Genomic DNA, 25025 nt, shown 5'->3' on the forward strand with positions numbered 1-25025 from the left:
AAACCAGACAATAACAAAGTACAGACTAATATCCTTTGTAAATATTCATGTAGATGTCCACATAATATTTATTATTCATTCACAATAAAATAGTAGCAAAATGTTTAGTGGGTATAGTTTCAGTCTTCTAAGAGGAAAAATATGTACAGGTTGAAGGTTAAGATAACTATCTCATAATTTGAGTATAGTTACATACCACTGATTTTTTTTATACCTTTAAGATATGGAAACAAAACTTTTTAAATTTGTTTTTCCTTTTTCTGATGATTCTGTATTGTTTGCCATATATGTGGTACATTCACGTGCATATCTGTGGGAGGGTGGGTAGAAAGCACAGAACTCAAGGGAAAGGGGTAAAAAAGTACAGCAGAGTAGCACACTAGACATTGATGAAAATGAACTATGCAACTCATGGGTAGAGATGGGAGGTAGGGAAAAGGAGAGAATGAAGGGAATGTACTTAATATCTGCTGCATGTAAATGTAACCCCTATGCATATCACCTTAATAATAACAATAAAGTAAATTTGAAGGAAAAAAGAACGCTTAAGCTAGTAAAGTTACAACAGTTTTAAATAGTATATATGCATACATATATAGAGACAAAGCATAAACTCTTAAAAGAAACATGCCAAGTCTAAGACCACAATTTTAAAAAAAGTACACACACACACACACACACACACACACCCTAGCAATAAAAAAATTGGAGATGAGAACCAATTCTGGGACACATACATATATACCTTTACCATAGCAGGTGAAGGGATTATGTGTGATAAGAGAAACCAAAATTGCTAGGACACATACCTTACTTTCTTTTTTCCCTTTTTTCTTTTTCTTTGTCAGTTCTGGGGCTTGAACTCTGGGCACTGTCCCTCAGCTCTTCAGCTCAAAGGAAGTGCTCTACCACTTGAGCCACAGCACCACTTGAGGTTTTCTGGTGATTAAATGGAGATAAGAATCTCACGACTTTCCTTGCCCAGGCTGTCTTTGAACCTCAATCCTCAGATCTCAGCCTCCTGAGTAGCTAGGAGTACAGAAGTGAGCCACCAGGTCTTGGCTCTTGCTCTCTTAAATATCATCAAGGACCTAAGGAGATATGCAGCTTTCATACTGCCCTAGTATGGGCAGGTGAAGATTAAATGCAAGAGACTTTGCCAGAGAACCATGCAGACATTCAGGTACAGAGAACAAAGAAAGGTTTATTGCTGGGAAAGGGGGCCGGCAAGACTCCTTCTTACAAGGGAGAAGTAAGAAGCAGCACTGACTATTGTCTGAGGTGACCTAGGAGGTTTAGGAGAGGCTAGAAGAGGCTAGGAGGCGGAGACCCTAGTGTGGATATGTGGGCCAGGGGCTTCATCATGGCAGACTAGGATTTATGGCTGCTATCCAAATAGTAGATAAGGGGTTCTGCAACTACCCAGACCTGAAGGTCACTCTCAGGGGCTCTTGTTGCCTTACATGGTGTAAGTTGCCTCAGAGAAGTACCATCTCAAGGTAACGGGGATTGGAAGTTGATTATTTACTGCCTTTACTACATGGGCCTAGTGTTGCCTAGGAAGGAAGCATGCTAAGCTGTAGAGAAGGGAAGGAATGGACTAAGCTATGGGAAGGGAGCTTATTTTGCTAACAGCAAGATTATAGCTGGCTTAGGAAAATTAAAAAAATAGAAACCAGTCAATATTCAGAGGTGAGGAAGTTTAAAATAGCTGCTAATGGGTATGTTGAAAGAACAGAAGAGTCAATGGAAGGAGTCAATGGAAGGAGTCAAATTTGGGGATTTGGAGCCAGCCTGGGTTGGAAAGTCTTTGAGACCCTTATCTCCACTAAAGTAACCCAAGAAGCCAGAAATGGAGCTCAGGCTCAAGTGGTAAAGTGGTAGCCTTGAGCAAAAGAAGCTCAGGAATAGTGCCCAGGTCCTGATTTCAAGCCCCAGGAAAGACATACACACACACAAAAGAAAGTCAATAAAAAATTTTAAAGATACATACAAATATGACCTCCATCTTGAATTGACTGTGATTGTGTGTTGATATGAAAGTATTTTGAGTGAATGATCTCAATGACTAACATTACTTGTAATAATGCAACATAATAATTTAATCAGAAACAGACATACCTTGCAGCTGGATAAGAAGACTCAACATTAAAAAATGTAATCACTCCTAATTAATCTATTAAACTGGATGGAAATATTACATGTGAATTAGACAGGGAGCATTCTGAAAAAGAAGAGAAATGAGATAGAACTCAATGGTATAAGAACACAAATAATCAGAAAAGTATCAGTAGAAAGCAAAAAGAAATGTATTCAGTTATAGGTGCTAGTTTTCCATAAGAATGCTAGACCCTAAGGAGTCACAATAGTTCAGGTCATGGTGGATAACTTGAATGTTCATTGTATTAACACCACAGTGATAACTGAAATGAAATAATAAAAGTATCTAAAAAGTAGGGAGATGTATGATATTGATGTAACCACATTTTAAAAAGAAAAACACAAGACTCAAAAAAAACACAGAAAATGGTTGTACTTCAATACATAATTTTCATGCAACAAAAAACGAAAGTAAAAAAGAACACACATTTCATTTACAATTCATAACAAAATGATTACACAATCCCAAATAACCTCTTGGGACTAAGTAAAAAAGATAATAATTACAAAGGAAATGAAAATAGAAAATTAATACAAAAGAGTAACAAGCAATATGAAGATAATTTAGCAAGACAAAGCACTATCTATATACTATTCTGTCACCAGGAATTAAGAATATACTGTTAACAACTCAGAAGTGGGAACTGATTAAATACCTAAAGAACTTAATCCAAGGGGCTAGGAACATGGCTTAGTGGTAGAGCACTTGGGCAGCACTGAATGAAGCCTTGTTCGGGTCCTCAGTACCACATAAAAAGAAAAGCCAGAAGTGGTGCTGTGGCTCAAGAGGTAAAGTGGTAGCCTTGAGGAAAAAAAGATCAGGTATAGTGCCCAAGCCCTGAGTTCAAGCCCCAGGATTTACAAAAAAAAATTAATCCAACACCTATGAAAAAATTTATTTAACTCTAGATTTTTGCAAGTATGTTGCAAATAACGTTGTGAATTGAAAATAAATTCACTTAAAAAGTAAAAATATAGTCGGTGACTAGAGGCTGGTTGCTCACACCTGTACCTCTAGCAACTCCAGAAGCACAGATTTAAGGTTCACAGTTCAAAGCCAACCTGGAGAGCCCTGGCAGGAAAGTCCGTAAGAATGTATCTCCAATTAGCCAATAAAAAGCTGGAAGTGAAAGCCAGGGGCCAGTGGCTCACGCCTGTAATCCTAGCTACTCAGGAGGCTGAGATCCCAGCCCTGGGAAGCAAATTCCGTGAGACTCTTATCTCCAATAAACCACTAGAAAACCAGAAGTGGCGCTGTGGCTCAAGCGGTAGAGCACTCACCTTGAACTGAAGAGTGCAGGGACAGGGCTCAAGCCGAGTTCAAGCCCCACAACCGACCAAAAAAAAAAGCTGGAAGTGGAGGTGTGGCTCAAGTGGTAGAGCATTGTAAAAGTTTAGGGTAAAGCACCCAAGCACTGAGTTCAAGCCCCAGCCAGAGGACCAACACATACAAAAGACTAAAAAAAAAATTATTTTAAAAATCTTTTAAGAACTACATAGTTAACAATGCCTAATTGAAAAATTCTGTCCTTCAACTCTTTCAAAAGATAATTATGGGGCTAGGAAGGCGGCTCAGTGGTAGAGTGCTTGCCTTGCATGCCTGAGGCCCTGGGTTCGATTCCTCAGCACCACATAAGCAAAAAGAAAAAAGCCAGAAGTGGCACTGTGGCTCAAGTGGTAGAGTGCCAGCCTTGAGCTGAAGAGCTGAGGGACAGTGCCCAGGTCGAGTTCAGGCCCCATGACCACACCCCCAAAAAAAGATAATTATGAAAATCAGTTTCAAATTCATTCAGCAATAATATTTATATAAATACATGCATTTTATCACTTCATACTTAAGGATGCACTGTTAATTCCACCAATTGAAGTCATCTGTGTACTAATGTCTCCATAAACCAGCTCTTGTGATTTAGTTCATCAACAATTATTACTAACAGTATTTCCTTCAAAGGTATCCTTTAGGTTTCCTTCCAAAATGGGCTTTCTGAATCCAGGGTTTCTGATCAGCAAGGACCGTCCTTTGCCACACATGTTTAGTGAGAACTCCCTGAGCATTATGAAAACCATTTTTTATTTTAGTGAAGCAATTAGTAGAAAAAATGGCATAAGATCCTTTCCAGTAATCACCTAAAGAGACAGAGTAAGGAAAATAGAAAAAAAGTCATCAACAATGAGTAAAATGTGTAATCTTTGTTCTATTATTTTAAAAATGCCTTTTGAAATTTTCTAACAATAAGTGTACTAGGTATTAGCCTTAAATTTACAATTTTACTGACTAATATTTACTATTGAATAATTTGTCCATTATTCTCACATTGCTCTTCTTCCATCTCCTTCGTATATGCAGAGATTATATGTAGCATACGTAAGTTCCCTTAACCAAAAGTTAAGCATTTGCATTCCAATAAAAAAAATAAAGGGACTAACACATTTCATAAGAAACAGTAACTACATAAAAATGTAGAACCCTTAAAGACTGATATGACAAATTTATCATTATCATAATTATACTTATCATAATTGCAATTATCATAAATCATAATTCACTTATTTAATTCCCAATACTGAATACATGCTAGAAAATACCAGAAATCCTGATTCTAGATTCTTTTGACATAACAAAATGATTATCTTAGCTGAGTGTTTTTGTCTCACTCTATATATGATATATATATAAACAATATATAACAAGGTATAATATACATTTAAAGAAATACATAAATATGCATAACACTAAAACAGGACAAGAAGCACATTCAAGTAAATGGGCACTCAATGGTCCTTACTATTATTGGAGTAAAATGGTCCTTACTATTATTGGAGTATTCCAAAGTAATTTTGGTGAGGGAACATTTGAAGGAAAATATTTGAACAGATCATGAAACCATAGCAGGTCAATCTTAGGAATAACAATAATAATGACACATATTTACTCATCTCCAAACAAGGAAAAAGAAATACTGTAAGATGAAATACATACCTCACAGAAGAAAGAGCAAATATAGCAGGTAAGTGGATCTCCATGTTGAATATCTTTAGAAATTTCTGTTAACAGTTAAAAACAATTCTTCCTTAATCAATCCTGTAGCTGAGTCAACATTACTACCTGTCATCACTCACTACTTTTAACTATCAAAACTCCTTTATGGTACTTATATTTTTTATTAGGCATGCTAGCATATTTGATCATAAGTAATTTAATTAAATAAAAGATCATCCCATTTATCTACCTTTTACCTGCTTTTTTTTTGTCGGTCATGGGGCTTGAACTCTGGGCCTGGGCACTGTCCCTCAGCTCTTCAGCTCAAAGCTAGCACTCTATACCACATGAGCCACAGCGCTATTTCTGCCTTTTTTTTTCTCTGCTTATGTGGTGCTAAGGAATCAAACCCAGGGCCTCATGCATGCAAGACAAGCACTCTACCACTGAGCCACCTTCCCAACCCTCTTACTTATTTTTGTAAACTGAATTTTCAAAAGGTTAATTCAGGGCAAGAGAAGTACCTCAGTGGTAAAGCAAACATTTTTTGACTTTATTTGAGGCCCGTGGTACTATACCCAGAACGTTAAAAAAAAATCCATCACTTAATTCTTCAGTATGCTAGAAAATTCCAAAGTGGCAAAAGTCTTTGCACCAGTGTTAAAATCTTCTTACTGATGTATTCAGTCAATATATGACCCAAAATCAGCAACAGAATTTCTTTTTGGCCCAGGACCAGGACTTGAGCCCAGTTCTTGATACTTTTGCTCTGTGGCTACCATTCTAACAACCAGCCATGCTTCCAACCCCCAGAAACTTCTTACCTATGGTTTATAGTGAAGACATGTAAATTATGAAGGTACTCAAAGGGAATGTTCCTGATGACTTCACCAGCTGCCCCCAAGGCAGCTTCAAATATGGCTTTCTAATGGTCATCTAAAAAATACAATATAACAAGAGAAGGGTGTAAACCAAATACAAATAATTTCAGATATCCCTAGATTATTCAGGCATAATAATGGACCAACAAAATAATTAAACCACGAAATGTGACTTTGCTTATAACTGTTACATTTTTGGTTATTTTGTAATCTGGTTTTGAAAAACAGTATATATGGTGCAAAGGAATGTATCCTGGGCCTCACAAATGCTAAACAAGTGCATTATCAGTACATTTCCTGCCAGCCTGGGCAGGAAAGTCCGTGAGACTCTTATTGCCAATGAACCACCAGAAAACAGGAGGTGGTGCTGTGGCTCAAGTGGTAGAGCACTCACCTTGAGCTGAAGAGCTGAGGGACAGTGCCCAGGACCAGAGTTCAAGCCCCACAACCAACAAAAAATAAACATTTTCATAGCATTTTTAACATACTAATATTTTAACTTAGTTTTACTAACGAATGTTTGCTCCTACCTGAAATTTCATTGTTCCTTTCTTTCTTGAAGTAATCAACATTGTTTTCTCCACTGTAAAATTTTGATGCAAAAGTTTCTATGTTGAATGGTCTTCACAAAATCACTCATCATACTGCTAGGAATATAAAGTTGGATAACACAACCAAATGTTCCCATGGTGTTGATAGGCAAGGATGTAAACAAGCACAAAGTGATTGTCTCTGTCACATTTCCTTGTTTAAGTGTTCATTTGTAAGTGCTTTTATAAAAATTCAAATGCAGACAGAAGCAGTCTTTCTAATCTCATCTCTACATGAAGAATAAAAATCCATATAGTCTTCCAGACAATATTCTAGTCACATAAACCATTCATTCCTTCTATATTTTGTCATGTAACAATTCAAAAGTATGCATATGTTTTTCTTTCTACCACATTTTTTCAAAACTTCAAATAGAACTATGAAATGACCCATATTGTAACAGTGATATTACATAACAATAAAAATGTCCTTACTCATGTGTAATACTTTGTAACTCATAACACTGTGGGTAGAAAAACTCAAGGAATATGCATACTTCTGTAATGGAAAGCTAATTTCATTTACCCATTGAAAATTCTACAGAATTCACTTTAGTGTTGGAATATTTCAGTATGAATTACATTCATGAGCATACATACATAAATAAGCTGTAATCTCTATAGAATAAGCTTCTATTCAATGGTGAATATTTCAGTTATCTTCATGTTTTTATACCCCAAGTAATAAAATTTTCTTCTAAGCATATCTTTGAGATCTATAATCAGTAAAACCATATTAGGCCATTATGCTATTTTGGAAAATTTACATACTCTCTCAATTAGATTATCTTAGGCAAACTGCTGTTTAAAAACATTTCATTTTATATATTGATCAATGAAAGATAAAAAAGAAAATTTTCTACTTTAAATATCTGCAAGCTTAGAAACAGAACACTAATGCTGACAAAGTAGAGCATGCTACCAATCTCAGCTACTTGAGATACTTAGAAGGAAATCAATAGTATTTCCATGAAATACCACTCTGAACAATAGCTAGTGAACTAGATACCATCTCAACAAGCTATGTTTGGTGGCACACACCTAAAATCCCAGCTATGTGGAAGGCATATGTAGTAGGATTGTGGTAGACAAGAGTGCAAAAGGTAACTATAGCATTCTTAAGTAATAATGACTTTAGCAAGAGTTAATACAGCATAGCAAAAATAACAATGATTTTAGTGATCCAATTCTAAATCTGTCAGTAACTTCTTTCCCATAGCCTTCTTACTTCTAAATATAAAAATATATTTCATGGTTTTTGGTTTTTTGTTATTTTTCTTATGAAAAATTTAATCAAGTAGAATATCTAAACAAATCTCTCCCAAAAAATAAAACACTAAAGTGTGACAGGGATAAGAAACCAATTATTAATCACTTCTGTTTTGTAAAAAGCATTTGCAGGACTCATCGTAAGTATTTGTTTTATGCCAGTCCTGGGCTTGATCTCAAGGCCTGGGTGCTGTCCCTGAACTTTTTTGCTCAAAGCTAGTGCTCTATCACTTGAGCTACAACCCCACTTCTGGCTTCTTGGTGATTAATTGGAGAGGCTGGCTTCAAACCACAATCCTCAGATCTAAGCCTCCTTAGTTGCTATGATTACAGGTGTGAGCCACCAGAACCCATCCTTAACTATGACCTTTGACAATGGAAAGTTACAAATTTATGCTTTAGGATTCTGTGCATTTGTAAAAACTAGATTTTTTTAAGTATCAGAAGTATTGGTTATTTACAAACTTGTCTTGAATGTTGTCATGCAGCCAAAGTATATATGGTATTAATTCAAAGAGGTAGAAAGAAGTTTTTCTTTAAAAATATTTCCTACAATGATTATAAAACTATATATAATGCTATATCATCAATAAAACTACCAAATCATGATTATGGCTTTAAATATACAATAAAATGCATACTAATCTATGGCTAAAATATAATCCTTTGCTTTGGGTGAGAATGCAAACTTGAAAACATATACCTCTTAAAATTTCTGATTTTCCTGAAAATCCAATAAATGGATAAAATACATGTTTTCATAAACATACAACCTCATCTAATTCATATTAAGAAATCAAAGAAACAATAAAATCATAAAATTTCACAATGACTTCTTTATAAAATTATACTCTGTGAGACTCTACCATCTAGAAAAACTAGATGTCAAAATTAAACTTTTGTATTTGACTATTATTTACAAAGTTGTCTTGAATATTGTCATGCAACCAAGGGAACACATACAGAACTTTGTATTGTTCCAAGAGGTAGTACAAAAATCTCATAATGTAATCATTTATATTTTAAAAGCTTACAGTAATGAGGACAAAAAAGAAGTATCTTGGAAAGTTGGAAAATACATAATGGCCAAATGTCCAATAAATTTACCTGTCATTTTTGTTTAATCTTTTTGAATATACAATGCTTACTTGGGAAAATGGCCAACTATTCTATGGAAATGAGGTAAATGCTCATTGTATTGTGATTTCTCCTCTATCATCCAGGACATAAATTTTGTATAGCTTCATTAGCCTATTTATCAATGATTAGTAAGTGCCACCTTAATTGCAGAAGACAATATTAAAAATATATATTTACAAAATTTTACTTTGAGACACTTAAATTTACTAGATGTATAACTTTTAAAAATTAATTATCCCATTATTTACAAGATTATATTAGTTTTTGCCAAGTAATGGATGAACACAAAATATGGCAATATAGAGACTCTTTAGACACATTAGAGACATTAAAGAAAATGAAATTTATCATTAGTGTCTAGGAAAGAAATTGCACATCTCTTACATACGTGCCTCTTTACAAAGATGTAAAGAGATTTACTTATAACTAAACCTGAAGCAAAAATTATTATTTCTATTTTTGTGGGCCAGTCTTATGGCTTGAACTCAGGGCATAGGTGCTGTCCCTGAACTTTTTGCTCAAGGCTAGTGCTCTACCACTTGAGCCACAGCTCCACTTCTAACTTTTCTAGCTGATTAATTGGAGATGAGAGTTTAATAGACTTTCTTTTGGGCTGGCTTCAAACCACAACTCTCAGTTCTTAGCCTGCGATTTAGATGGGATAGCAGGCATGACCCACCAGCACTCGGCAACTCTATTTTAATAATATGAAAATATACATACAAATATCATTTAAGTTCAAAGATTGTGTTAATGAAATGTGCATTTTATCTTTCACAACAGCACCAATACAATAAAGTAACAACAAAGGTCTAATAAATAAAAAGGTAGCAGAGAAAAAATATTTGCTTTCAAACCTTCTGTTGGTAAACAATCCAAATATATTTAAAAATGTGAGATGCAACTGAGAAATGTCTATAAATGTGTCTTAAGGATCACCAGTGAGCTCAACCTATTTGTACTCTTAAAATCATGCTCAATGTTTTGACTGATTTAACAAGTGATGTTAAAATATGCATGGCCACCATCTCTACAAAACAGAAACAGAAATAAATCAAGAGGATTACCCATGGAGGACATGAGACTAAACATCATTTCTTTCCACATTCCTATCCACCAAAAGCACTTTACATATGTAAAAACATAAGCAAATGCTTGCACTAATATATGTAAATCAGCAGTTTCTCTCTAAGGGGGGAGATAAAACATATAAATTGACTAAATAGTCTAAAAATTCTACTCATTTCTGGAGCTTCTAAACATACAAAAGTTTCTTCACCATCTTAACAAAATAGAAAATTTCACACATATACAAAGATAGTATTTGTATAAATCTCATACTAGAAGATAAACTTTCCCACACATTTTAAATGAAAAAATTAATCATAGGGGTTAATACTTCTACACATAAAGGACATTTACCTGTAGTATAATATTAAAATAGTGTGTGAAAAAAGTGTTTCTACAAATCTTGAAAGCTAGTTACATAAGAAACTCATGTATTATTCGTATAGCCATCATAGGCTCTACAGCTCTGCAAATCACTCAACAAGTGAACACAGGTAGCATGTTTAATGATAAGACAGTCAAACTGGAGAAATATAAATTTACATTTTTGAAAATATGAATGTTAGTGTTGTATATACTCTGATAAGTAACTTTACAAATCTTTCCACAACCAAAAATGAAGCAAATAAACAAAACCCACTCTTTAAACTGAACTCACTAAGATGCTTACTTCATACTTTTATCCATAAAAATATATCTCCAAAAATATGACTGACAATAGACGCATGAATGCTTCAATGACAGAATCCTTGCCTGTAAAATACATGATAGAAAAGATTTGCAAATCCAAAGGATTTTCCAAAATGGAATTTATAAAAATATCGTAATATACTCCCATATCAGCCAAATAAGCACAGTCTAGAATTCTCAGTATATTAAATAAATGTTTGTTTGAATTATTCCTAAAATATAATAATCTGTATTCAAATATTATGACAGAAAATAATATTTACCTTCATCATTACATAGCTAAGTAATCATAAAAGTCTTCAGCAACTCAAAAATTTTCTTATAAATTAATGCTAATATTTTATGTAAACATAGGATATGTTTCTGAGTGCATATAAATCTATATATTCAGGCTATGTAGATGAGCCATCTTTATAAATCAAGGCCTAAAATTTAAAGCACTGCAATTATACATTATGCTTGCTTTATACGCACATAACAAAATTTCCCATAAGCTGCTCAATGGCTTACACAGAGATGCTCTAAAAAGTATTGGGGCTTGAACATCATTTTCAGTGTCCTAATAACCAAGCCCATGATCACAGGCTTGATATGCCACTGCTAACAGCCTCTAGACTGAAAGCATACTCAACAAAAATGATTCATTATTATTTGAAGTCAAATATCACTGACATATAGAAATGTCTCTTACTAGTACAAATTGATATCATAGAGATTTTTAGGTCCCATACAAAACTCTATTTGTATAAATACATCTGAAAGCCACAGGAAATCTCAACAAAAATTTTCCAAGACATTTCCATGTTATCATATTAGTCACAATAACATTAACATACTATTCCTCCATACAATATTTCCTATTACATAACATAAAAACTGAGACTACTGAAAACTAGAAAAACTAAATTTCCCACTCACTTCTTTTTACAAACTATACTGATCCATCTTAAAATTTTTAGTTATTTGCAATTGTGTCTGCATACATAATAAATCTTTAACCTCAAAATCTTTAATCTCATATTTACAGAAAAGTATAATATATATTTTCATATAATATATCCATCATCTTTAGATAATTTATGTGAAATAACTTGCAGAACCCTTGTGTGGCAATTCAATTTCCCAAAGGCAAATACAGTCAACCTTCACATTAGATAATATATGAAATATATAAATCTTCAATAGCCTCACACTGAGTAAAACCATGTAAAACTGTCTTTGTGAGACCAGTCTCTCAAGGTCCAGTATTCCAAATCTTCCCTGTTCTTTCTTTCTTAATGTTGCCTAATTCAGACCATGTTAGAAATTCTTCTGAGCCAATCCACAGTATCGTATTTATGTAATTAAATCACCCATTGAATGCAAAATAGCCATCTATTCACAACATTCTCTCTCTCTCTCTCTCTTTTTTTTTTTTTGCCAGTCATGGGCACTGTACCTAATTTTCTTTTGCTCAAGGCTAGCATTCTACCACTTGAGCCAAAGCACTACTGCCAGCTTTTTCTGTCTATGTGGTACTGAGGAATCGAACCCAGGGTTCCATGCATGCTAGGCAAGCACTCTACCACTAAGCCACATTCTCAGCCCCAATAACACGTTTTGTCCATTATATAAGAAGAAAAATAATGATCACTCAATATTCAATGTTATTTTTCATAATTACAGGTTTCCTATAATTTCACTATGGAAATCTTATTCCATGGAAATTTATCATAAAGATCTATGACAAATATACAATTATCACCCTTAAAAACCCCATTCCATATTTAACAATTGCAAAAAGGACCCAGGAAAAAAAACCCACAGCAATAATATCAAGAAAGTATTTTTAATATGTGTGATTCCAGGCTTTTAATTGTTTCAATAATTATGCATTAAAATGTTTATGTCCTAATCCCATAACTATCCATTTCCACATTAAAAAATCTAAAGCAATTATATTTGGCTACTTCACCCATATCCTAACATAGAACTTTAAAAATATCTCCTTGTTTTCTACTACTCTTATCTACTCAAAAAGAAAATCAAAATTAAATTGCTTTCTATAATCTAAGACAAATTTCACTGAGCATAATTTTAGAAATTTCCTAGAAAACTACCTCTTATATTTTAGCAACCAGTTAAAAAACTTAATAGTTGAATGTCCAATACCTATGCATTTGTTTTTTTTTTACCAATAATGTTTCAAGAAACATTAAGACACTGAATACAAAATAAAATTAAAATATCTATTTCATTTAAATTATTCTAAAATACAATGAAAAACACACGTTCATTTTTCAATACTATTATGAAAACACTATTTCCTTAGATATTTAAGTATGTCAAGAAAAGTTACCAATATTTCAAGATTTATAGATGCTTTGCAACATTATGGTTTTCAGGGAAAATAAAATTATTTGTTGCATATTATTACAAATAATTACATATGTAAGAAAATTCATTTTAAATTTTACAAAGACAGGTATACAATTAAAAGCAAAAAAGGCTTTTTTCAAATCAAAACCTCATGCAATGAAACTTAAATATTTGAAAGGCATGATGAAGTTTAGGTCAGTATCAATCTATAGTTTCATGCTTTTTTTGCTAGTAAGTTTCTAAGCGAATACCACAAGTGTTTTCCTTCTTCTTTATATCCACATTTATTTATACAATTCAGTTGTCCATTTGACTTTATGAAGATTAGATCAAATACTTCAAATCTTACATATTCGAAATAACTTTCAGTTCAGTAGGCAGTCTTTATGTACTTGCCATGTTATGTTTCAATTGCCATTTTTGAGATAAATCTTCAGTGAAAGTAACTCTGATTCTAGAAGAACAGCAGGGAAATGAATAAAAAGAGGAGTAGTTGCCAGAACACCTTTCAGTAATAGCTCTGTATCAAGGGGTACATACTGCTGCATACTGTGGCAGTCCAGGTTTAAAACGGTTGAAAAATCTCCAAAAGAATTAGGAATTAAGTTGATGCCAAGTTAGTCATTTGAGATGTATCTCCAGCTTATCTTTGTTAGACTTACAAATCTACCTGAAATTATCCTGGCCAGTGATTTTTTTTCTGTGAGGATATAATTTTTTTCCACGAGGATGAAATTGAAGTGATGCAACAAAACATGAATGCAGTCTCCAAAAGCGGGAGTTTTCCAGTTTTTGTTCTTGCAGAAGATGCTCTAAATATTATCAGCTTATATCATTTTGGCTAACTTCGGGTTTTGATTGTTGTTTGTTTGATTTGGGTGTTATAGAGTCTGAACTCAGAATTTCACAGTGCTAGGCATACACCTCACCACCTGACCCACATTCTTGAAACAAGCTCTTGCACATTTATGAAGAAAACCCAAGAAAGCTTATATTGTCTTCTCATTAATCTGCTGGAGAACTAAGTGAAAGAACCTACATCTACAAGCACGAGAATCAAGTCCGAAGTTTATAAAGTTATTTTAGATGACAAAGCCTTCAGCTGGAGAAGCAGAGCTGTAACAGTAAGATGGAGTTTTCAGTGAGTGAGAAGAGTCTCTCATACATTAAGTTTCTAAAGAAACTCCAAATCCATCTTTTTAGGCTCCATTTTAGTCCAGATCTGAAAAATACCTTCCTGCTTTCAGGCTAGTATCATCTCCCTACATCTTTGGAATTGACAGTGAAATAAAATATAGTCCTTTAAAATGTATTTTGAATATAACCGAGAAGATATGTATCACTATTTTCTAGATACCCTTTTGTTGAATTATGCTTTCCCAGTCTTAGACATAATTTCTGAATCTTTTTCTATTACACTGAGTTAAATGAATAATAGATAACACAGTGAATAATAGATATATTTTCAATCCCCAACAAGATGTATCTTGCTCTTTTGCCCAACAAGAAGTAAACTTTGCCTTACACTATCCAATAACAATACTCTTGCTTCTAAGATTTTCACTAAGGCATAGTTCAAATGAATCAATTTTAACATGGAAGTCATTTTCTCCATTGAGCTTGCCTGAAGCAGATAGGAGTAGCCAACAACACAGTATTTGAAGTGGTGTGAGCTTTTCTTTCCACCAAACACTCAAAAGAAACTGATCAGAAGAGTACAGGCACATTTTTAATTGATGAAAGAGAAAACTTTGAAGTAAAACTAGTTCACCCAGTCTATGTTTCTAGGCACATAGAAAAATAAAATGGGCCAGCAACTAATGCCTTAAGAATGAAAAATAACTGGTAAATGGCAAACCTGTACTTCACTTCTGGCAATTCCTTGTACCTACTGTTCACTCATATTAATTTTATCAATTTGGATAATATATATTAAAGAATAAGGGTAATCCATCAATCACACACTAATGCCAATTTTTATGATATCTATTGGAGGCAGAGCACTAAATGGATGTCAAGGAAGTTTTTAATCCTTTACTAATTGTATGCTCCCCATACAGGAAGAGTATCAAAAAATTCAGTTATCAAAATATTTGGAAATTTAAAAATTTAAGTTTTTGTCATATAATTATCTTAAATGAAACCATTATTTTAAAAAAGGATTTTATACATGTAATGGTGTGATTTCAACAATGGATCATGAACTAATTTGTCATGACATCAGTTTGTGCCATAATTATTTGGGTAAATAAAACATAGTATATTTAAATTGAACCCAGTGCCCAGGCAAGCTCATTAGACATTGGTACATTATACAAGAGAAAATCTACCATACTTCACCCTCAGGAAAAATTACAAGCTGCTGCTTGTGACTTTATTCTATTCACTTCAAGTCAAAAACCTAAGTTTCCTTATTTGATGCTTTGGCTTCTTTATCAGCTGTTGTATTAAAGGTAATAATTAACTTGATCTGAACATATTAATATTCTTCATCATTTCTATAGCCAGACAATTACTAATTATAATGGCTAATTTTACAAAAATTCTATATAAGAACAGTCTTACAATGATAAATGTATTACCATAGAGAATTGCCTTTAGAAACTCAAATATTCATAGCCAACTGAAACTAATAAAGTACATTAAATCCATACCCATGCTTCTTATGTTTAGAGCAACAATATTCAAAATAGCCAGGATCAACTGAGATGTTGAGGGACAGTTTGAAGGAGAAAGAAAACGTGTATGCAATAATATAATGCATAAACATAAACCTCAATCATTTGTGGCAACATAGCGGGAACCAGTGCATACTGTGTTAAATACAAGCTGGGCACAGTGACTCAAGCTTAGTTTCTTGGCATACAGAGATCAGAGAATCATAGTTGAGACCAGTCTGGGCATAAAATTTTATGAGATGCTACCTCAATCAATGGCTGAGAGCTGTAGCAAATATCTGTTATCCCCACATATGAGGTAAGTACAATGGCTGGTTGTAGTGGTGTATACCTGTCTTCCAAAATATTGATATTATGAATGTTAAGACAAAGAAATGCTATTGTACTAATTGTACAAAGAAATGCTGATGTACTAAATATACATGTATAATTACTTATATATGTATCAAGTTAATCATAAATTACATCATAAGTATGTAAAACATACTAACAGAAATGTTAATAGAAAAAAATTTTTTGGTGCCAGTCCTAGAGCTTTTGCTCAAGGGAAATGCTCTACCACTTGAGCCACAACTCTCCTTCTGACTTTTTGTAGTCAACTGAAGAGTCTCACACTTTCATGCCTGGGCTGGCTTTCAACCACAATCCTCACATCTCAGTCTCCTGAGTAAATAGTATTACAAGTATGGAGTTACCAGCACCCAACTGTTAGTGGAAAAAAATTTAAAGATAACATTATAATAGATGAATTACATAAATAAATATAGGTACATAGTATGTTTAAATACATTTTTTTCTTGGGCATGTATTGATTTTTGAAAAATTTATCTTTTTTAACCTAAAATAAGTTTTATTAAAATTGTGTTTGAATTTAGTCAAATTTAGTAAAATTTTAATTGGGAATTGGTAGAATATTATTAGGAAAATAATAATGCTTGAATTTAGTCAAATTTAGTTGAATTTGAATCCTGAATATAGCAGATTCATTATTGGTTAAATGATAATAAATAAGCCTTTTCCTTCATGAATAAGGGAACTTTCAATAGTCACTGGTCATATTCATATTTATAAGTACGGTATAGGAAGGCATTTCATTATGTTGTCCATACCTATACAAATCAAGTTACATACTATCACTTTCTTAAAATGAATGCTTCCTGCTGAATATAAGCACCTCTTATTCTATAAGTCATCTATACAGGAACAAGAGCATCTGCCAATTTGAAAATCAACTTTCCATACCTATATGGCAAAACAAATGTAACAATATCCAAGGGATACTTTTCCCATCCCCTTTCCTTGCAAAACCGTTTACCGATACATACCGATATATGAGTTTACTGAAGAAGAATGCTAACTTTATACTGATTCTTGTTTCTCTAAAATCTCAGGCTTTTTTTAATTCCCTGTAGTTCATACATAATAAGATGAAACCAGTTGTAGTGCTAGGGATTTGCAGGGCTAGGGATAGAATAAAGGATTTGGACCTGCCTAAGTGGAACCATTTCCATTTTTTTATACCTGAAAAAGCCAAAGTTTCCTAAGATTAACAAAAGCTGCAGCTGGGATGATAGATGCACAGTGACTTCTATACTCCACTATCCCCAGCTCACTTGGCTGCAAACAATGCTGCCCTGGGATGCACCAAGGGAAGAGATCAGAGCCTGAGATTGGGAAATGCTCTTATCATCCTAGATGACCCCTACACTATATAGATTTGCTCACACAATCCCCAGGCCATAGCATTGCTCTAATTCCATTGCTGCTTCTGTGGCTTACCTAGGCATAGCTAATTTTACTACGGCTTCCTGTGCACCCAGTAGACTTGTCGTCATCACAGTAGTCACTACTCCAGAGACTTGATCCAGCCCTGATGCTTCCAGGGAAAGCATCTAGCTTCTCAAAGGTTGTCACACACACACACCATTTAACTATTGCAGTAGAACAAGGCACCCAGCTGTTCCAGATAACAGCTCCAAATCTACACTGTCACGGTCCTACTAAGAAGCCATCTCAAGTTCACATGACCTGACCCTTCTATTTATATAAGTAGTAGTCCCCCCACCTTTATCAGGCCATGCAATTTCTACCTACCAAGGCCTAATTCAGATGGTCTTATATAAGAATGAGACCTGGCAGAATGTAATAACAAGCCATCCAGGTTATTCAGATGTACATAAAAAAAAAATCTGAGAACCAGCAATGTATACCAAACACTGCTTAGAAATATGTGGCTGAGCCGGGCACCAGTGGCTCATGCCTGTAATCCTAGCCACTCAGGAGGCTGAGATCTGAAGATCACGGTTCAAAGCCAGCCCTGGCAGGAAAGTCTGTGAGACTCTTATCTCCAATAAACCACTAGAAAACCAGAAGTGACACTGTGGCAAGTGGTAGAGCACTCACCTTGAGCTGAAGAGCACAGGGACAGCGCCCAAGCCCAGAATTCAAGCCCCACGACCAACCAAAAAAAAAAAAAAAAAGAAATGTATGGCTGGCCCTAGAGCTGGGATGTAGCTCAGTGGCAAATCACTTGCCTAGCAAGCGCAACATCTTGGGCTCGATCCACAGTACCAAAAAAGAAAAGACAGACAGACAGACAGACAGACAGAAAGAAAGAAAGAAAGAAACAAACAAACAAACAAAGAAGAAAGAAATGTATGGCCCTTTTCTCATTCTAATAACTATACAAGAACTGACAATGAATTAATAAACCTTGCTAATCATAATAGTCTTAACCTATAAGGTGTCACCTTCAAGATAGGCCACAGAGCAAACACAGAAAGGTTAGGGAAATGTACAGTACAAGTGACAGAGTGTTTATCTAACAAACATAAGGTATCCTTTGTTTCACCTCCAATACAAAGAGTGAAGGAAGCTACCACAGAAACACTGACTTATTGAATACATCTCATCCTCCAAAATAGCCCTTCCTGGAGAATCCTAGACTGCCATACCCAACATGGTTTTCTGTCAGCAGGAAGTACGAGGACATCACCTGTTCCCTAACAGCCATGAGGGTTTCCATTCAAGAGGGGAACATGAGGGAATGAAAATGGAACTGTTAGGCACAGAGGGATTAAAAACTGGCAGACAAAACATGTATTTGATAACTTGTGGCCCATTATGGAATTTCTTCCCATAATGCCCTGGGTGCTCTAACAATAAGAAGATCCGGGGCATACATATACAGGTCATCAAGAAATCAATGCAAAGCCTAAAGGAGGAGATATGGAGAGAGCCCTCTAGCAAAAAAACTATCTGCTGAGAGTGCTCCATTGGGCTCTCTGTTGGAGTCACTCTCTAATCCACTTTCCCTTTGCAGCCTCCCTTTCATTTTCAAACAAACAACTTGTTCTGTCATCTCAAAAGCAAAAACAAAAACAAAACCTGGGTTTGTGCCAGTGGCTCACATCTGTAATCCTAGCTACTCAGGAGATAGAGATCTGAGGATCTGGATTCAAGGGAAGAAAAGTTCCTGTACTCAAAAAACTGGAAGTGGCACTGTGGCTCAAAGTGGTAGGGCACTAGCCTTGAGCAACAGAACTCACGGACAGCACCCTAGACCTGAGTTCAAGCCCCCAAACCAACCAAAAACTCCACAAAAACAAACCTCAAACTAAAAACCTGGTGTAAGGTAGAAGAAGACTCATCCCTAGCTACTCAGAAGGCTGAGATTGGAGGATCTTGGTTTGAAACCAGTCTGAGCAGGAAAACCAGTGAGGCTCTTATTTCTAATTAACCACCAAAAAGCTGGAAATAGAGCTGTAGCTCAAGTGATACAGGGCTAACCTTGAGAAAAAAAAGATCAGGGACAGTGCCCAGGCCTTCAGTTCAAGCGCCGGGACCAGCAAGAAAAAAAAACAAACAAACAAAAAAAAACCACTGTCTAACTTTCTGAAGGAAAGCATGGAAATATTTCTCACTTCCACTGTTCTAAACACAGTATTTTTTTTGACCAAAAGGTCAAAATATCATTGTCATTGATTAAAAACATCATAAACTTGTTTGTTTCCTTTCATCATCAATGCATTCAACAATCTATTGCTAATTCATTGCTCTGATTGCCCTTATCAAACTACATTAACATAAAATAGCATAAATGGACTAAAGAATTCATTTCCCAGGGATGAAAATCACCATGAGGTTCTTTCAACCACACAATCATCTAGTCATTCCATAACCAACAGAACAAATAACTTATCTCTTCTGGTAATTCTTATTGACAAGGGGTATTTAAAAACTGCATGTAAGGAAGAATTTTTGCCCAACTAATGGCTGAACCATGAACTATCACTGGGTCATCCAGGTTTCACCAAGCACCACAAAGTCAAAGAAGTCATATAAATGGTAGCCCTCAAGAGGCCAAACACTCATATCTTCTCTTTGTCACTGTTATAAACTAAGTAAGTCACTAAAAAGAGTATTTATCCCAATTAGAAAGAACCAAACACTACAGGGGCAAAAAAAAAAAAATCAAACAAATCTGGGAAGTAGAGCTCACTGGCCATGGATGAAAGTGAACCAGCAGGGCACCCATGGCTCACACATGTCATCCTAGCTACTAAGGAGGCTGAGATCTGAGGATCACTGTTCAAAGCCAGCCCAGGCAAGAAAGTCTGTGAGACTCTTATCTCCAATAATAGAAAACTGGAAGTGGTGCTGTAGCTCAAGCAGTAGAGGGCTTGCCTTGAGCTGAGGATCGCAGGCACAGCCCCCAAGCCCAGAGTTCAAGCCCCACCACCAACAAAAAAAAGTGAGCCATACAACTTGTGGGTGGAAATAGGAGGGAAGGACTAGGAGATAGTGAGGGAACAGAAGACACTGTGTAAAAGTAAATATACTCATTAGCTGACTCAAGTTATTGCAATATCTGTAATCACCTTAATAATAATAATAATAAAGCAAATCAATTGAAAAAAAATCTGTGAAGATGTGAATGTACTAACAGTTCTTCCACTGTACTGAGGTTCTGAACTCAGGGCCCATATCTACTAGGTAAGTATTCTATTACTTGAGCCACTTTCTGACCCTTTCATACTAACATTTCCAACAGTAAATAATGAAAAATAAAGTAGAAGAGGAAATAATGAAAAATAAAGTAGAAAAGGACTAGCTTCCATCACTACTAAATGAATTTCTTTGAACCCCAATGTTTTCATGACATACCAGTCAATGACTTGGTATATGGTCACATACAGTATTAGTATCTATATTATTAATTACTATTTACATACATATTAAGACGCATGACATTCAAATCTAAAGTTTATCATCTTAATTATTAGAGGGTAAATTCTTAATATGTACAATAGTCCCAAATTTTAGAAATGAACTAATGAAATAAAATCAGATTTTTAGAAATAAACTATAAGCATAAAATCATAGAATGCTAACAGCTAACAAGTCATGCAACATAAGAATAAGTACTAAAGGATGATCAAATTATAGTCATAATTCAAAAAATGTATAGGAAGCCATATATAGGTGGCTCATATGTATTATCTACTTAGGAACTAAAGATGTGGGGGACTGAGGTTCAAAGCTAGCCTAGCCAAAGAGTCCATGAGAATACTTCTCAAGGGTAACCATCAAAAGGCAGGGATGGGGGACTGACTCAAGTGGAAGATCTATAGTGGAGCAAGAAAGCCAAGCAAGCTGAGTGAGCCACAAGGCCCTAAGTTCAAACCCAAGTGAACCCAAACCCCAAAAACAAGACTCTTAGAAAATCTCAGGCTTAGCAACAATTGCAAAATGCAAATCCATTCCCACAAATGTGTCAAATCCTCTAATAATCCATGTTTGTCTTCCCAAACATAGAAAATTATAGTAAGATTTCTGAAAGGAAATTTAGCATTCAGGTAAAAATACAGATTACATCATATCTTAGATTGAAGCAGTATCTCAGCGATGAAGTAGAAACATTTATAAACTAAATAAATTGTTTCACAGTGATTAAAAACACACTGATGAGCTTTTAACACAATTGTTAACTGGGTGATGTTAATTTTCAGAAGTAATACCTCGTAGCTTCCAAGTCCTCACTCTTTATCAACTGAAATTCATAATGGATAAAAACAACAGTTAAGCTGGGTGCTGGTGGCTCATGTCTATTATCTTAGCGACTCAGGAGGCTGAGATCTAAGGATGAAGGTTCAAAGTCAGCCCAGGGAAACAAAGTCCATAAAACTCTTTATCTCCAACTAAAACTTACAACAAAACCAGAAGTGGCACTGTGGATCAAAATGGAAGAGCACTAGATTTGAGCAAAACAGCTCAAAGACAGCTACCAGGCCCTGAGTTCAAGCCCCACAACCAACAAAAACAAAATCAAAATCAAACAAACAAAAAAGTTACATTGTATGCTCTACAAAAGGCAAGTATACTGATTCAGAACCAACTATAGTGTTTTGGAAAAAGCTATCATTGGAGGCGAGGAGATTATGGTTCAAAGAGAAAATTGGCCAAAAAGTCTACAAGACTCAATCTCCAATTAGCAAGCAAAAAAGATGGACTGAGCCGGGCACTGGTGGTTCACTCCTGTAATCCTAGCTACTCAGGAGGCTGAGATCTGAGGATTGCAGTTCAAAGCCAGCGTAGGCAGGAAAGTCCATGAGATTCTTATCTCCAATAAACCACACAGAAAACCGGAAGTGGCACTGTGGCTCAAGTGGTAGAGCACCAGTCTTGAGCTGAAGAGCTGAGGGACAGCACCCATGCCCAGAGTTTAAGCCCTGCAACTGACAAAAATAGATGGGCTGGGTGTGTGGTTCAGTGTTATGAGCGCCAGTCATGAGTGAACAAAGCCGAAGAAGTACAAGGCCCCTGAGTTCAAGTCTAGGTTAGGGAAAACAAAAACTTACTCCATTGTTCTTAGTCTTAAAAATATTGATGAGAAAAACCTTGTGAAATTTAGTCTAGGAATATTTGCAATAGTTGCCACTTGAGTCCTTACGTTGACACTTAGGCTAGACTTCAGAGTAGTCATATTGAGCCTCACCTCATCACGCTCAGTAAATATAGCTCATCATAAATCCAGCCAAGGTCTTCCACAAGGTATGTCTCAACAATTATATACAAAAGGGGATGGGAACTGGGCATGGTGGTGCCTGCTTATAATCCCAGCACTCGGGAGGCTGAGGCAGGAAGATCATAACTTTAAGGCCAGTCATAGTAACATAGCTATATCCTGTCTAAATAAAAGCTATCAAAGAAACAAAAAACATCAAACACAACAAAAAGGGAGGCATGTGATAGCACACTTCTAATCTCACTGTAGAGGAAATTGGACAGAAAAATAGAAAATTTAAAACTATACAAGATCTTGTCTCCAAAAAACAAAACCTAGAATGTAGGAAATGGCAAAAGACTTGCCCAGCCTATACAGAATTCTAAGTTTGATCATCAGCATCTGAAAGAAAAAAATGGATGGGCCTGAGGATGCAGCAGTTCAATCTTCAGCACCAAAATAAGTAAATAAATAAAAATTTAAATGTAGGTAGTAAACTTCTGCCCATATTATCTTGTTATGGAAGAATGAGTTAACAGCTCTCTATGATAGTATATTTAAAATAGAAGCAATGTAATTCAACTGAAACAAAATAAAATGTAAAAAAAGAAAACACAAATTATAGGTTGGCAGGCAGGCAAGCAAGTACACTCACATACACAGACAGTCACAAAGACACACACACACACACACACACACACACACACACACACACACACACACACACACACACACACACACACACACACACACACACACACACACACACACACACACACACACACACACACACACACACACACACACACACACACAGAGCAATCTTCCAGAATAATAACATTGAGATCTTAAGTTTCACAGACAATCTACATCTCTTCTTTCAGAAAGAATAGTCTGAATCAAAGCAGCCACAACCTAAACCTCATACAGGAAAAGGTCCTAATTATCCCAAATCCTGTGAAGCTTAGGAGAAAAAACTTTAAAGCTAGCCAAGGTTGGTTCATGAGTTTAAGATGGAATGATGATAGCAGTAAAGTACAAGATGAGGCAGAAAGGGATGGCATAATGCTTCTGTGAGTTTTCCAGGACTTCCTAAGACAACTAATTGAAAAACAGACTTATCAATGTAGAAGAAATAGTCGTACAAAGAGTTGCCATCTGTAATTTTCATAGCAAGAAGTCAATTCTATTTGGACTCTATAAACAAAGAAGGCATAAATCCACTGCTGACATCTACTGTTAGGAAAGATTGGTTTCAAAATATTAATGCTCAATGACAATGCAGTTGGTCAGCTAAGGACTCTGATGAATATGTACAAGGAGATTTAAGGTTTTCATGCTGCTAACCTAATATTTTTTTCAAGATCATTCATGAGGAAGAACTTTCAAGTACGATAATAAAAATATACTTTTTTTTTTTTGCCAGGCCTGGGGCTTGAACTCAGGGCCTGGGCACTGTTCCTGAGCTTCTTTTACTCAAGGCTAGCACTCTACCACGTGAGTAACAGCACCATTCCTGGCTTTTTCTGTGTATGCGGTACTGAGGAATCAAACCCAGGGCTTCATGCATGCGAGGCAAGCACTCTACCACTAAGACACATTCCCAGCACTAAAAATAAGCCTATACTTTGTAAGCCTATATTTGAAATAGAAAGTGATTCCTATGATGGATCTGAGAAAGCAAATTGACAACTTTCTAGAAAGATTAATCATTCCAACACAGTATTAAAAACATTCCTGCATGCCAGGCATCAGTGGCTCATGCCTATAATCCTAGCTACTCAGAAGGCTGAGATCTAAGGATCTCCAGGAAGGAAATGTCCATGAGACTCTTATCTCCAATCAACTACTAAAAAGCTGAAAATGGTGCTGTGGCTCCAAGTAGTAGAGTACCAGCCTTGAGCACAAAAACTGAGGGGCACTGCCCAGGCTCTGAGTTCAAGCCCCAGAACTGTCACCAAAAATAAATTTAAGCTGGTGGCTAAAGCCTATAATCCTAGCTACTTAGAAGGCTGAGATCTGAGGATTGCACTTTAAAGCCATCCAGGCAGACAATTCTGTGAGACTCTTATCTCCAATTAACTATCAGAAAACTGAAAGTGGCACTTTGATTCAAAGTGGTAGAATACTAACTTTGAGCCAAAGAGTTCTGGGACAGTCCCTGAATTCAAGCCAGTTCAAGCCCCATGACTGGCAAAAAATAAA

The 25025-nt window shown here is 35.4% G+C and overlaps 1 long non-coding RNA gene and 1 other non-coding gene across 8 annotated transcripts in view; both read right to left on the reverse strand.

Annotated features, from left to right (window-relative positions):
- LOC138841994 (uncharacterized) overlaps window positions 1–25025 on the reverse strand; it is a 52257-nt gene that overhangs the window by 20885 nt on the left and 6347 nt on the right. The window contains exons 1-6 of one of the 7 annotated variants that reach the window (XR_011376546.1): window positions 6552–23572; window positions 5965–6076; window positions 5141–5205; window positions 4096–4287; window positions 2122–2224; window positions 810–939 (exon numbers count right to left, since the gene is read on the reverse strand). This is a non-coding gene — a long non-coding RNA (uncharacterized lncRNA). Of the gene's footprint in view, window positions 1–809; window positions 940–2121; window positions 2225–3995; window positions 4288–5140; window positions 5206–5964; window positions 6077–6551; window positions 23573–25025 lie in introns of those variants that run through there. The other 6 variants (XR_011376549.1, XR_011376544.1, XR_011376547.1 and 3 more) reach the window with 6 other exon arrangements.
- LOC138842155 (small nucleolar RNA SNORD64) lies at window positions 22782–22848 on the reverse strand. The gene has a single exon (XR_011376607.1). It is a non-coding gene; the product is annotated as a small nucleolar RNA SNORD64 (small nucleolar RNA).

The sequence above is a fragment of the Dipodomys merriami genome, unplaced genomic scaffold, assembly GCF_024711535.1.
Source record: "Dipodomys merriami isolate MVZ:Mamm:240054 unplaced genomic scaffold, mDipMer1.0.p SCAF_33, whole genome shotgun sequence".
NCBI lineage: Eukaryota > Metazoa > Chordata > Mammalia > Rodentia > Heteromyidae > Dipodomys > Dipodomys merriami.